This window comes from Lactuca saligna, chromosome 4 (assembly GCF_052625555.1).
Source record: "Lactuca saligna cultivar CGN05327 chromosome 4, ASM5262555v1, whole genome shotgun sequence".
Lineage (NCBI taxonomy): Eukaryota > Viridiplantae > Streptophyta > Magnoliopsida > Asterales > Asteraceae > Lactuca > Lactuca saligna.
The window spans coordinates 139,878,200-139,889,725 of NC_136420.1; positions in this window are offsets into that span (position 1 = coordinate 139,878,200).

Consider the following 11,526-nt stretch of genomic DNA (forward strand, 5'->3'; position numbering starts at 1 on the left):
GCAGCCAGGTGTGGGGTAGTCAACCCCGTATAGATCTATACACTCAAGTCATGCTCTCTAAATACCAGAGATTCTGGTTATGGGTGTAGTCCTCCACTCGCGTATCTCAGTGGAGTGTTCTCCGAGGACGTGTCTCCAATCATACAGGATTAACAAATTTACTAGTAATAATATGATAGTCCTCCACTTGTGTATGTGTGTGGAGTGCTACTGATGACAAAACAGTGTACAGGTATTATGTTCAAATGTTTAAGGTCATGCTTTAAACTGATAAAAGGTGGAAAAACCATTTGTGAAATATATGCAAAACATAACAGTTTAAAGGCTTATTTCACAAATACAGGTTATGTGATCTGTATGTTCAATCTGTTATCAGTTGTGGTAATCAGTTATGAAAGCATATGAAATATGAAACACACATTTAAAAACATATTCTGAGTACAAGGATTCCCTTGTACTTTGCTTGTGTTCCCCCCTGAAAACAGTGAAAACAGAGAAAAAGGGTAGGGGTATGAACTCACCGGACTTGGAAACGTGTCGGTTTTGAATACTAGACGTTGGTTCGGGGTTTTATTACTCGCGATGTCCCTATGTAAAATGAAATAATGTCCATATATATACAATTAGGGATACATTCACAAATCATATGGAACATTACACTCCAATGAGGTTAAACACCTCAAAACGAGCGTTTGGAGTGACCCGGGTGACATCTTCGGACGTGTAATGGCACTAGGGACTTGGGACTTGAGTTTACTCCCCAAGAGTAAACATTTTAAAGAGTTTAGAGCCATAGAACACACACATACATGAGTTTACATCCGTAAACTCATGTGGGTATGGTTTTGGGTGTTTAAATGGCTTAAATGGACATGGGGATTGTTGGAATGGATTTCTAAAATGCCTTGGAATTAATTGAATGAAATTATAACACTTAAAAGGGAGTTTACGGCCATACCAAAGGAGTTTACGGCCGTAAACTCACCTATGGCCAAGGAAAATTGATTTGAGCTTCAAAGGACAATCACATGTGATTCTAGTTAATTTTCCAAGCTTTGTTATGAATTTAAACATCATTTTGCATACATTTTGGAGTTTACAGTCTAAGGCCGTAAACTCTATTATACCCAAGAAAAGTTAGTTTTTGATGCTTAAAACAATCACATGTGATTCTAGAAATTTGAACAAGCCATTTGGGGTGGTTTAATGCATCATTTGACAAAGTTTCATGAGTTTACGACCAAGGGTATGCTCCTAGGCCGTAAACTCTTATAAGTGACATTTTTTTTGTGTTTCAAACCTTTAAACCATTTTTAAATGCATCTAGATTTTACCACAAGGCCATTGGTTGAGTTTCAAGGCATTTGGACAAGTTTTAAGGCTCTAAATCCCCAATTAAGAGGAGTTTACGGCCCAAGAATATGTCTTGCCCATAAACTCTCTTTTGTCCCCCAAAAATCATGTTTAAGGTGTTTAGATGCTAAAACCAATGTCCCACAAGTCATATCTAAGTCCCAACTATGAATTGGAAGGGTTAATTGGCTCAAAAACCCTTTGAATATGAGTTTACGGCCCAAGAATGTGTCTTGGCCGTAAACTCACTTTTGTCCCTCAAAATCAATGTTTTACATGTTATAAGTCCTTTCCATTAAGCCATTAAATCATATCTAATGTCCAACAATGCTAAGGAAGGGTTTTAGGGCTTAAAAACCCCATTTCTAGGAGTTTACGGCCCAAGCTAGTTCCTTGGCTGTAAAATCATGCTCTTGGTCCCAAAACACAAATTAAACACAAATTTAAAGGCTAAAGAGGTTGAATAACAAGTTAGGGGTGTTACCTCTTTGATTTCAAGCCTTAATTCTTTGTTTTGGTCCTTGATTTTGGGTTCGGGAGAGAGGTTGTGAGTGTTAATTGAGGAATTGACCAAAGGCTTCAAATGAAGGATTAAACATGTTTATATAGTGTTTATGTTTTGGACACGGTGGAATTCTACCCGATACCGGTGTTAGACGAGGTTTTTGGTCGTACCCGATTGAGTTACCGTAATCCCGATACGGTAAATTTTAGAAGTATTCCGATCACTAAATTGGATGTTAAAATGATTTCTAATTGTATTAAGACACCCATTAATTCATTTTAAATGTGTACCAGATAATGACTTAATTAAACGGAAGATCGGAAATCGAAATCGGAAACGACGATTGGTTGCGCGAATTGTACTACGAAAGAGTTACAATAAATGATACGGAAATTTCGCGTTGTTACATTATCCCCCCGTTAAAGGGAATTTCGTCCCGAAATTCAAAGTTTAAAACACAAGACAAGATACAAATCGTGGATCAGAAAAGAGTTGTGGATAATTCTGTTTCATTGAATCTTCTCGTTCCCAAGTGAATTTCGGTCCCCGCTTGGCATTCCAGCGAACCTTCACTAACGGGATGCGACTTTGTTTTGTACGTTTGACTTATCGATCCATGATTTCGATCGGTTCCTCCACAAAGTTGGGGTTTTCATTGATCTCGATCTCGTCTAAGGGAATTGTTAGGGTTTCATCGGATAGGCACTTTTTGAGATTTGAAACATGGAAGACAGGATGAATGTTACTGAGGTCGTGAGGTAAATGAAGTTTATAGGCAACTGGACCGATCCTGGAGAGGATCTCAAAGGGTCCAATGTACCTTGGAATAAGTTTCCCACGCTTACCAAAGCGTACAGTGCCTTTCCAGGGCGAGACTTTTAACAAGACACGGTCTCCAACCTGGAATTCTAGTGGTTTCCGATGATTATCAGCGTAACTCTTTTGACGATCACGTGAGGCTTTCAGTCGGTTATGGATTTGAATGATCTTTTCGGTGGTTTCGCGGATGATTTCAGGACCAGTGAGAGCACTGTTGGGGACTCGACTCCTGGCTAACTGTGTATCCCCCACCTCGGCCCAACACAGAGGGGATCTGCACTTACGACCGTATAGGGCTTCGAACGGAGCAGCCCTAATGCTGGTGTGGTAACTGTTGTTGTACGAGAATTCGATCAAGGATAGATGTGTATCCCACGACTTTCCAAAGTCAATGACACATTCCCTAAGCATGTCCTCCAGGGTTTGGATTGTTATCTCACTCTGTCCATCAGTCTGAGGATGATATGCCGTGCTCATATCTAGTTTGGTTCCAAGGGCTTTCTGAAGGGATTGCCAGAATCTGGAGCTAAACCTACTATCTCGATCAGAGATAATGGATACAGGTACACCGTGAAGACGTAATACCTCTTGGATGTAGATTCGCACGAGTCTTTCCATCTTGTATGATTCTTTAATTGGAATGAAGTGAACGGATTTTGTCAAACGATCGACAATTACCCAAATGGTATCGTACCCACTAGAACACTTGGGTAGTTTGGTGATGAAGTCCATGGTAATCATCTCCCATTTCCACTTGGGGATCTCGGGTTGTTGGAGCAGACCTGAAGGTTTTTGATGTTCGACTTTGACTTTGGTGCAAGTCAGACACTTGCCCACAAATGTAGCTATCTCAGCTTTCATGTTTGGCCACCAATATTGTTTTTTGAGATCCAGGTACATCTTGTCCGAACCCGGGTGAAGAGAGTATTTGGTTCTGTGTGCTTCCTCCATGACTATTTCCCTGAATCCACCGGATTTGGGAATCCAGATTCGATTCATAAAATAGTGAACTCCGTCACCTCTGATCTCAAGTTTCTTTTCCATCCCTCTCAAGGTTTCATCTGACACGTTCTCGGGTTTGAGGGCTGTTAACTGGGCTTCTCGGATTTGTATGGGTAAGTTGGAATGGATGGTCATCGTCTAGTACTTCACTTTGTGGCCTGCACTATCCTTTCGGCTAAGGGCATCTGCTACCACATTGGCCTTACTGGGGTGGTAACGGATTTCACACTCATAATCACTGAGTAATTCTACCCATCGCCGTTGCCTCATGTTTAAGTCTTTCTGATTAAAGATGTGTTGCAGGCTCTTGTGATCAGTGAAGATTGTGCACTTGGTTCCGTAGAGATAATGTCTCCAAATCTTCAATGCAAAGACTACAGCTCCTAGATCCAAGTCATGCGTAGTATAGTTGACCTCGTGTGCTTTTAGCTGTCTTGAGGCGTAGGCAATCAGCTTTCCTCTTTGCATAAGCACACAACCTAAACCTTGATTAGACGCATCGCAGTAGACAACGAAGTCCTCTGTCCCTTCGGGCAGGGATAGAACAGGCGCGCTGCATAGGGCGTTCTTCAACGTTTGGAATGCAGTTTCTTGTTTACCACTCCAACAAAAGGGAACACCTTTCTGTGTTAGAGTGGTTAAAGGTTTGGCTATTTTTGAAAAATTCTGAATGAATCGTCGATAGTAGACGGCGAGACCCACGAATTGACGAATTTCTGTGGGTGTTTTCGGTGCTGACCAATTCTCTATCGCTTTAATCTTGGAAGGATCTACATGAATACCCTCCTCGCTTACCACGTGACCGAGGAAAGTTACCTTCCGTATCCATAATTCACATTTGGAAAATTTCACGTATAGCTTTTCGGATCTAAGGGTCTCCAGCACTAGCCTCAAGTGTTGCTTGTGGTCTTCTTCGCTTCGGGAGTATACGAGGATGTCGTCAATGAACACGATGATGAATTTGTCTAAGAAGGGACGGCACACCCGGTTCATCAGGTCCATGAACACAGTCGGTGCATTGGTTAGACCGAAGGGCAACACTACGAACTCGTAGTGTCCATACCGAGTCCTAAAAGTTGTCTTGGAAACATCATTCTCCTGGACTCGTAACTGATGGTACCCCGACCGAAGGTCTATCTTTGAAAAGTAACTGGCTCCTTGGAGTTGATCGAAGAGATCGTCTATTCTTGGAAGAGGATATCGGTTCTTAACGGTTAACTTGTTCAGTTCACGATAGTCGATACACATCCGAAAGGATCCATCTTTCTTCTTGACAAATAGAACCGGGGCTCCCCAAGGTGAGGAACTCGGTCTAACGAATCCTTTACTGAGCAACTCATTGAGTTGACTGGATAACTCCTGCATTTCTGCCGGTGCTAAGCGATACGGAGATTTTGCTACGGGAGTAGCTCCAGGAATTAGGTCAATACGGAACTTGACCTGACGTTCGGGAGGAATTCCTGGAAGTTCTTCGGGAAACACATCGGGAAAGTTACAGACTTCGGGGATGTTCGCGAGGTCTCTAACTTTTTGTTTCTCGTTGATCACATGAGCTAAGAATGCAACGCACTCCTTTCGAAGGAGCTTTCAAGCTTTGATGCAAGAAATGATATGAAGATTGGAACTGGGTTTATCGCCATAGATTACGAGAGTTTGATCCGAAGGAAGATGGAGACGAATAGCTTTTTCGTAACAAAGAATATCAGCATGATTGGGACTCAACCAATCCATGCCAATGATAACATCAAAGCTCTTAATGGAAACGGGCATGAGATCTATAGGAAATGAGTGATCGTTTAAGGTAAGCGTACAACCTATGAATACATCGTTAGCGCTTTCTTTCTCACCGTTAGCCATCTCGACGGTAAACGTTTCAGTTAGTGGTTGAGGATTTGGTTTTAGATTATGTTTGAATGCATGACTAACAAAACTCCTTTCAGCACCCGAATCGAAAAGAATACTAGTATATGAGTAGTCGAGAAGGAACGTACCCGAAACAACAGTGGGATCAACAACTGCTTCCTCCCGTCCCATGGTTAGAACCCTTCCAGTGTTATCAACAGTTGACTTCTTGGAACAGTTCCTTTTAAAGTGCCCAACTTCTCCACAGTTGTAGCAGGCTTGACTAACACCTGCTCCCGATGATTGGTTGGCTGATTGGGTAGGAGTTTTGCAGAATCGAACTGTGTGCCCTTTCTTACCACAGTTGGTGCAAGACAATTCTCGACAGGGACCAGGATGATGATGGTATTTACACTTGTCACACAGAGGGAGGTTACCAGCATATTTACTGGTAGGAGTTGAGGATGTGGATCCCATGACAGAAACAACAGGAACAGGGGTAGTAGTAGCAGCATGGACTGCTACCATCTGTTGTTTCTTGGAAGATCCTTGAGAAGATTGACCCTTCTTCTTCTTCCAGAATTTCCTCTTTTCACCACTCCTTTGAGTCGGATCAGAAGTGGTAGTGATTTCCTTAACATCGTCGTTGTGATCAATCAGAATTTGAGCTAAAGTCTTAGCACTATCATAAGTATCCGGACGACCAGCCAAAACATGACTCATTGTCGGTTGAGATAACCCCCAAACGAACCTTTCGATCTTTTTGTTTTCAGGAGTGACTAATCCCGGGCAGAGAAGTGTGAGATCATCAAATCGGGAAGTATATGCAGCAATGTCGGAACCTTTCATCTTCAGGTTCCAGAGCTCGTGCTCTAATTTCTGCATTTCACCACGAGGGTAGTACTCGGCAATGAGAAGTTCTTTCATGGCCTCCCATCCCATGGCATTGGCTACGGGTAAGGTCAGAGATTTGACTCGGCCATTCCACCAAGTGAAGGCTTTATCAACGAAGGTACAGGCTGCGAACTTGACTTTATCGGACTCCGCACAAGCACAGATTTCAAAAATGGACTCTATTTTCTCGAACCATCGCGATAAGGAAATGATACCTCCAGCGCCATTAAAGGATGTTGGTTTTGCGTTCATGAATTCCTTGTAGGAACACCCTCTCTGGTGTCCCTGGTTAACCTCGGGGTTTTGAGATTGAGGACCACCACCTGAACCACTAGGGTTCATTTGTGACATAGCTGCTACCATTGCAGCTGTCATCATCGTCTGGAGTGATGCTAGGTCAAACTGGGGAGGGGGTGGCGGCGAAGAAGGATTGTTGTTGTTCTTTGAGATGGGTCTCTTTCGGGGAGGCATCTTGATCTAATAAGATCAAGAAAGAGAGGATGGTAAGTCCTCTATATTGAATCGATAGATATGGCAGTTATATGATTCGAGTAAGCGATAAAGCAGGAAAAAGTTATCGAACAGATAATTTATCGCTAAGAATAATCACAGAAAGTCACTCGAATAAGGATTACTACAGAGGATTGGGATTGAGAAATACTCCCATAGTATTTCATGAATTGTTTACGACAATGATTCGATGTTTGGGATTTTAGGGTAAGTTTTAGGCATGCCACATACCACAGTCACTCCCCAGCACATGTTGGCCGTGTCTCGAATGAATATAGTTGGCCAGGCCATATTGACCCTAGCACGACTACATAACTGCCCAGGTTTAACCATAGTACACAACACCTAATTAATTATGTTCGGTTCTACTTGTGGTTACGGATGACGACGGTTCGGTATACTTGTACACTTTTGAAAATACTTGTAGTTTGAAGATACTTTTAATTAAGAGCACTTAGGCCCTTTAGTGTTTATAGTTTTATACCATGTAAGGTTTGGTATACTTCATTCACTATAAACAAGGGCTCTGATACCAATCTATCACACCCCGAAAACCGAAGGCGGAAACATTCCCGGGGTTGACTCCACGTTGAGTATCAAATCCAATGCACATAGTAAGTAAAGTAAAACAACCATTACATTACATAATAAAGTTTTACAGTTGTTTCAAAAGTAAAGTTTGTACAGTTGTGATACATAGTATATATAGACAAAACGAAACGGGTCTTCATATACTCCGTCTTCTTATCAAAAGAAATCTTCGGGTACCTGTTATAACGCTGACCTGAGAACACAAGCGGTTTGAAAATCAGCATAAAGCTGGTGAGTTCATAAGCGGTTTTTATTTGTGAAAATGTTGCGAGTTTCCTTTCTGTTTCTGAAATGTTATATGCACCAAGAAAATCCCATATTTTCTTAATAGTTGGTTATTGTTTCACAAATATAAAGTATAGTAAGTTTGTACACTGAAAACATGTTTATTCATGTGAATATGTATAGTTAGTTATCTGACTGGTTAAACTGTTCTGTTTACTTATCATGTGTTACCAGGAAAGTCCCATACTTTCCTTATTATATGTTACAAACTGTAAAAGATGTAATGTTATCCAGTTTGTTACTCTTTCTAGTTATGTAAGTATTACCCAGGAAAGCCCCATGCTTTCCTGCATGTTGGTTTCTAATGTAAACGATGTTAAAGATGTAAAAGATGTATAAAGTGATTCATTATTACTATAAGTAAATCTCTGTTATCCTAATTGCGAGTTCCATAACCATACATTAGAATAAAACCTGTGGCAATAAGTAGTCCACATGTGGTAATAATTCGTCCACATACTTATGACTTCCGTCACCCTTGAACCATTTCGGTTCGGCTGTAGCTAGCAGCCAGGTGTGGGGTAGTCAACCCCGTATAGATCTATAAACTCAAGTCACGCTCTCTAAATACCAGAGATTCTGGTTATGGGTGTAGTCCTCCACTCGCGTATCTCGGTGGAGTGTTCTCCGAGGATGTGTCTCCAATCATACAGGATTAACAAATTTACTAGTAATAATATGATAGTCCTCCACTCGTGTATGTGTGTGGAGTGTTACCGATGACAAAACAGTGTACAGGTATTATGTTCAAATGTTTAATGTCATGCTTTAAACTGATAAAATGTGGAAAAACCATTTGTGAAATATATGCAAAACATAACAGTTTAAAGGCCTATTTCACAAATACAGGTTACGTGATCTGTATGTTCAATCTGTTATCAGTTGTGGTAATCAGTTATGAAAGCATATGAAATATGAAACACTCATTTAAAAACATATTCTGAGTACAAGGATTCCCTTGTACTTTGCTTGTGTTCCCCCTGAAAACAGTGAAAATAGAGAAAAAGGGTATGGGTATGAACTCACCGGACTTGGAAACGTGTCGGCTTTGAATACTAGACGTTGGTTCGGGGTTTGATTACTCGCGATGTCCCTATGTAAAATGAAATAATTTCCATATATATACAATTAGGGATACATTCACTAATCATATGGAACATTACACTCCAATGAGGTTAAACACCTCAAAACGAGCGTTTGGAGTGACCCGGGTGACATCTTCGGACGTGTAATGGCACTAGGGACTTGGGACTTGAGTTTACTCCCCAAGAGTAAACATTTTAAAGAGTTTAGAGCCATAGAACACACACATACATGAGTTTACATCCGTAAACTCATGTGGGTGTGGTTTTGGGTGTTTAAATGGCTTAAATGGACATGGGGATTGTTGGAATGGATTACTAAAATGCCTTGGAATTAATTGAATGAAATTATAACACTTAAAAGGGAGTTTACGGCCATACCATAGGAGTTTACGGCCGTAAACTCACCTATGGCCAAGGAAAATCGATTTGAGCTTCAAAGGACAATCACATGTGATTCTAGTTAATTTTCCAAGCTTTGTGATGAATTTAAACATCATTTTGCATACATTTTGGAGCTTACGGCCTAGAGGCATGTTCTAAGGCCGTAAACTCTATTATACCCAAGAAAAGTTAGTTTTTGATGCTTAAAACAATCACATGTGATTCTATAAATTTGAACAAGCCATTTGGGGTGGTTTAATGCATCATTTGACAAAGTTTCATGAGTTTACGGCCAAGGGTATGCTCCTAGGCCGTAAACTCTTATAAGTGACATTTTTGTTGTGTTTCAAACCTTTAAACCATTTTTAGATGCATCTAGATTTTACCACGAGGCCATTGGTTTAGTTTCAAGGCATTTGGACAAGTTTTAAGGCTCTAAATCCCCAATTAAGAGGAGTTTACGGCCCAAGAATATGTCTTGGTTGTAAACTCTCTTTTGTCCCCCAAAAATCATGTTTAAGGTGTTTAGATGCTAAAACCAATGTCCCACAATTCATATCTAAGTCCCAACTATGAATTGGAAGGGTTAATTGGCTCAAAAACCCTTTGAATATGAGTTTACGGCCCAAGAATGTGTCTTGGCCGTAAACTCACTTTTGTCCCTCAAAATCAATGTTTTACATGTTATAAGTCCTTTCCATTAAGCGATTAAGTCATATCTAATGACCAACAATGCTAAGGAAGGGTTTTAGGGCTTAAAAACCCCATTTCTAGGAGTTTACGGCCCAAGCTAGTTCCTTGGCCGTAAACTCATGCTCTTGGTCCCAAAACACAAATTAAACACAAATTTAAAGGCTAAAGAGGTTGAATAACAAGTTAGGGGTGTTACCTCTTTGATTTCAAGCCTTAATTCTTTGTTTTGGACCTTGATTTTGGGTTGAGGAGAGAGGTTGTGAGTGTTAATTGAGGAATTGACCAAAGGCTTCAAATGAAGGCTTAAACATGTTTATATAGTGTTTATGTTTTGGACACGGTGGAATTCTACCCGATACCGGTGTTAGACGAGATTTTTGGTCGTAGCCGATTGAGTTACCATAATCCCGATACGGTAAATTTTAGAAATATTCCGATCACTAAAATTGGATGTTAAAATGATTTCTAATTGTATTAAGACACCCATTAAGTCATTTTAAATGTGTACCAGATAATGACCTAATTAAATGGAAGATCGGAAATTGAAATCGGAAACGACGATTGGTTGCGCGAATTGTACTACGAAAGAGTTACAATAAATGATACGGAAATTTCGGGTTGTTACATACGTAGCCTCTGGCCATGTAGAGCATGTGTCTGTAAGAGAATGACTTCTATTCTATGGCATTGGCAAATGGTTAGACAGGACTATAAGCCTAAAATCTAACAAGATGTTAATCAGAAATTGCATGTCTGATATGCCATTTGGGCCAAAGTTCTATTGATGTATATCAAGAATTGAAAAGTATATCTTTGAATAAAGTCTTTGATTGATATGAATGCTTGTCACATGATTTCACATATGTCTTGTTGTTCCTCTTTGCTTTTGCCACATTGAAGTATATATATGACATAACGTTATATTGTATCTGTTATTGAACTCACTAAGCGTCACCGCTTACCAGATTAATGTTTAACAATTGCAAGTGATAAATAACCAGTATGTTCACATACTGTTGAAAGATTTAGAATAGTTTGTAATAATACTTTTGTACATCAATTTATGTTTGTATAAATTACAATATCCTAGGTAGTTATGTAATATATAACACTTTGTAATAGAGGGTTTGTATCCAATAGTTTGTAATCCCTTTGTCAATGTTAAATATTGCTTTTGTGAATATGCAAGTAGCATGTTTTGGAGTAATGATATTGTGAAGTATGAAAGTTTGGGTCTTTCAAAAATACGAAAGTTGGGGTCTTTCAACCATGGTATCAGAGTAGTAGTTTAAGCGAGCTAAATTCCATGGATTTGTATTTAGACCTAAACTATAGGAAGTTCAATATATGAACTTAATCATTGTAAGTATAGGGATACAAACCATAGGAAATATATAAGTAAAAGTATTAGGTAATAATAGACCCTAATATTATAAAATACCATCTTACTCCGTATTTCAGATCGATGGCTGAAAAGGTAAGTAGTCATACCCCTGAGGTTGGTAGAGATCGTCAACCGAGGAAGTGAATACTCCAGTATCTCCTCGTGAGGAGTGACTCTTAGGT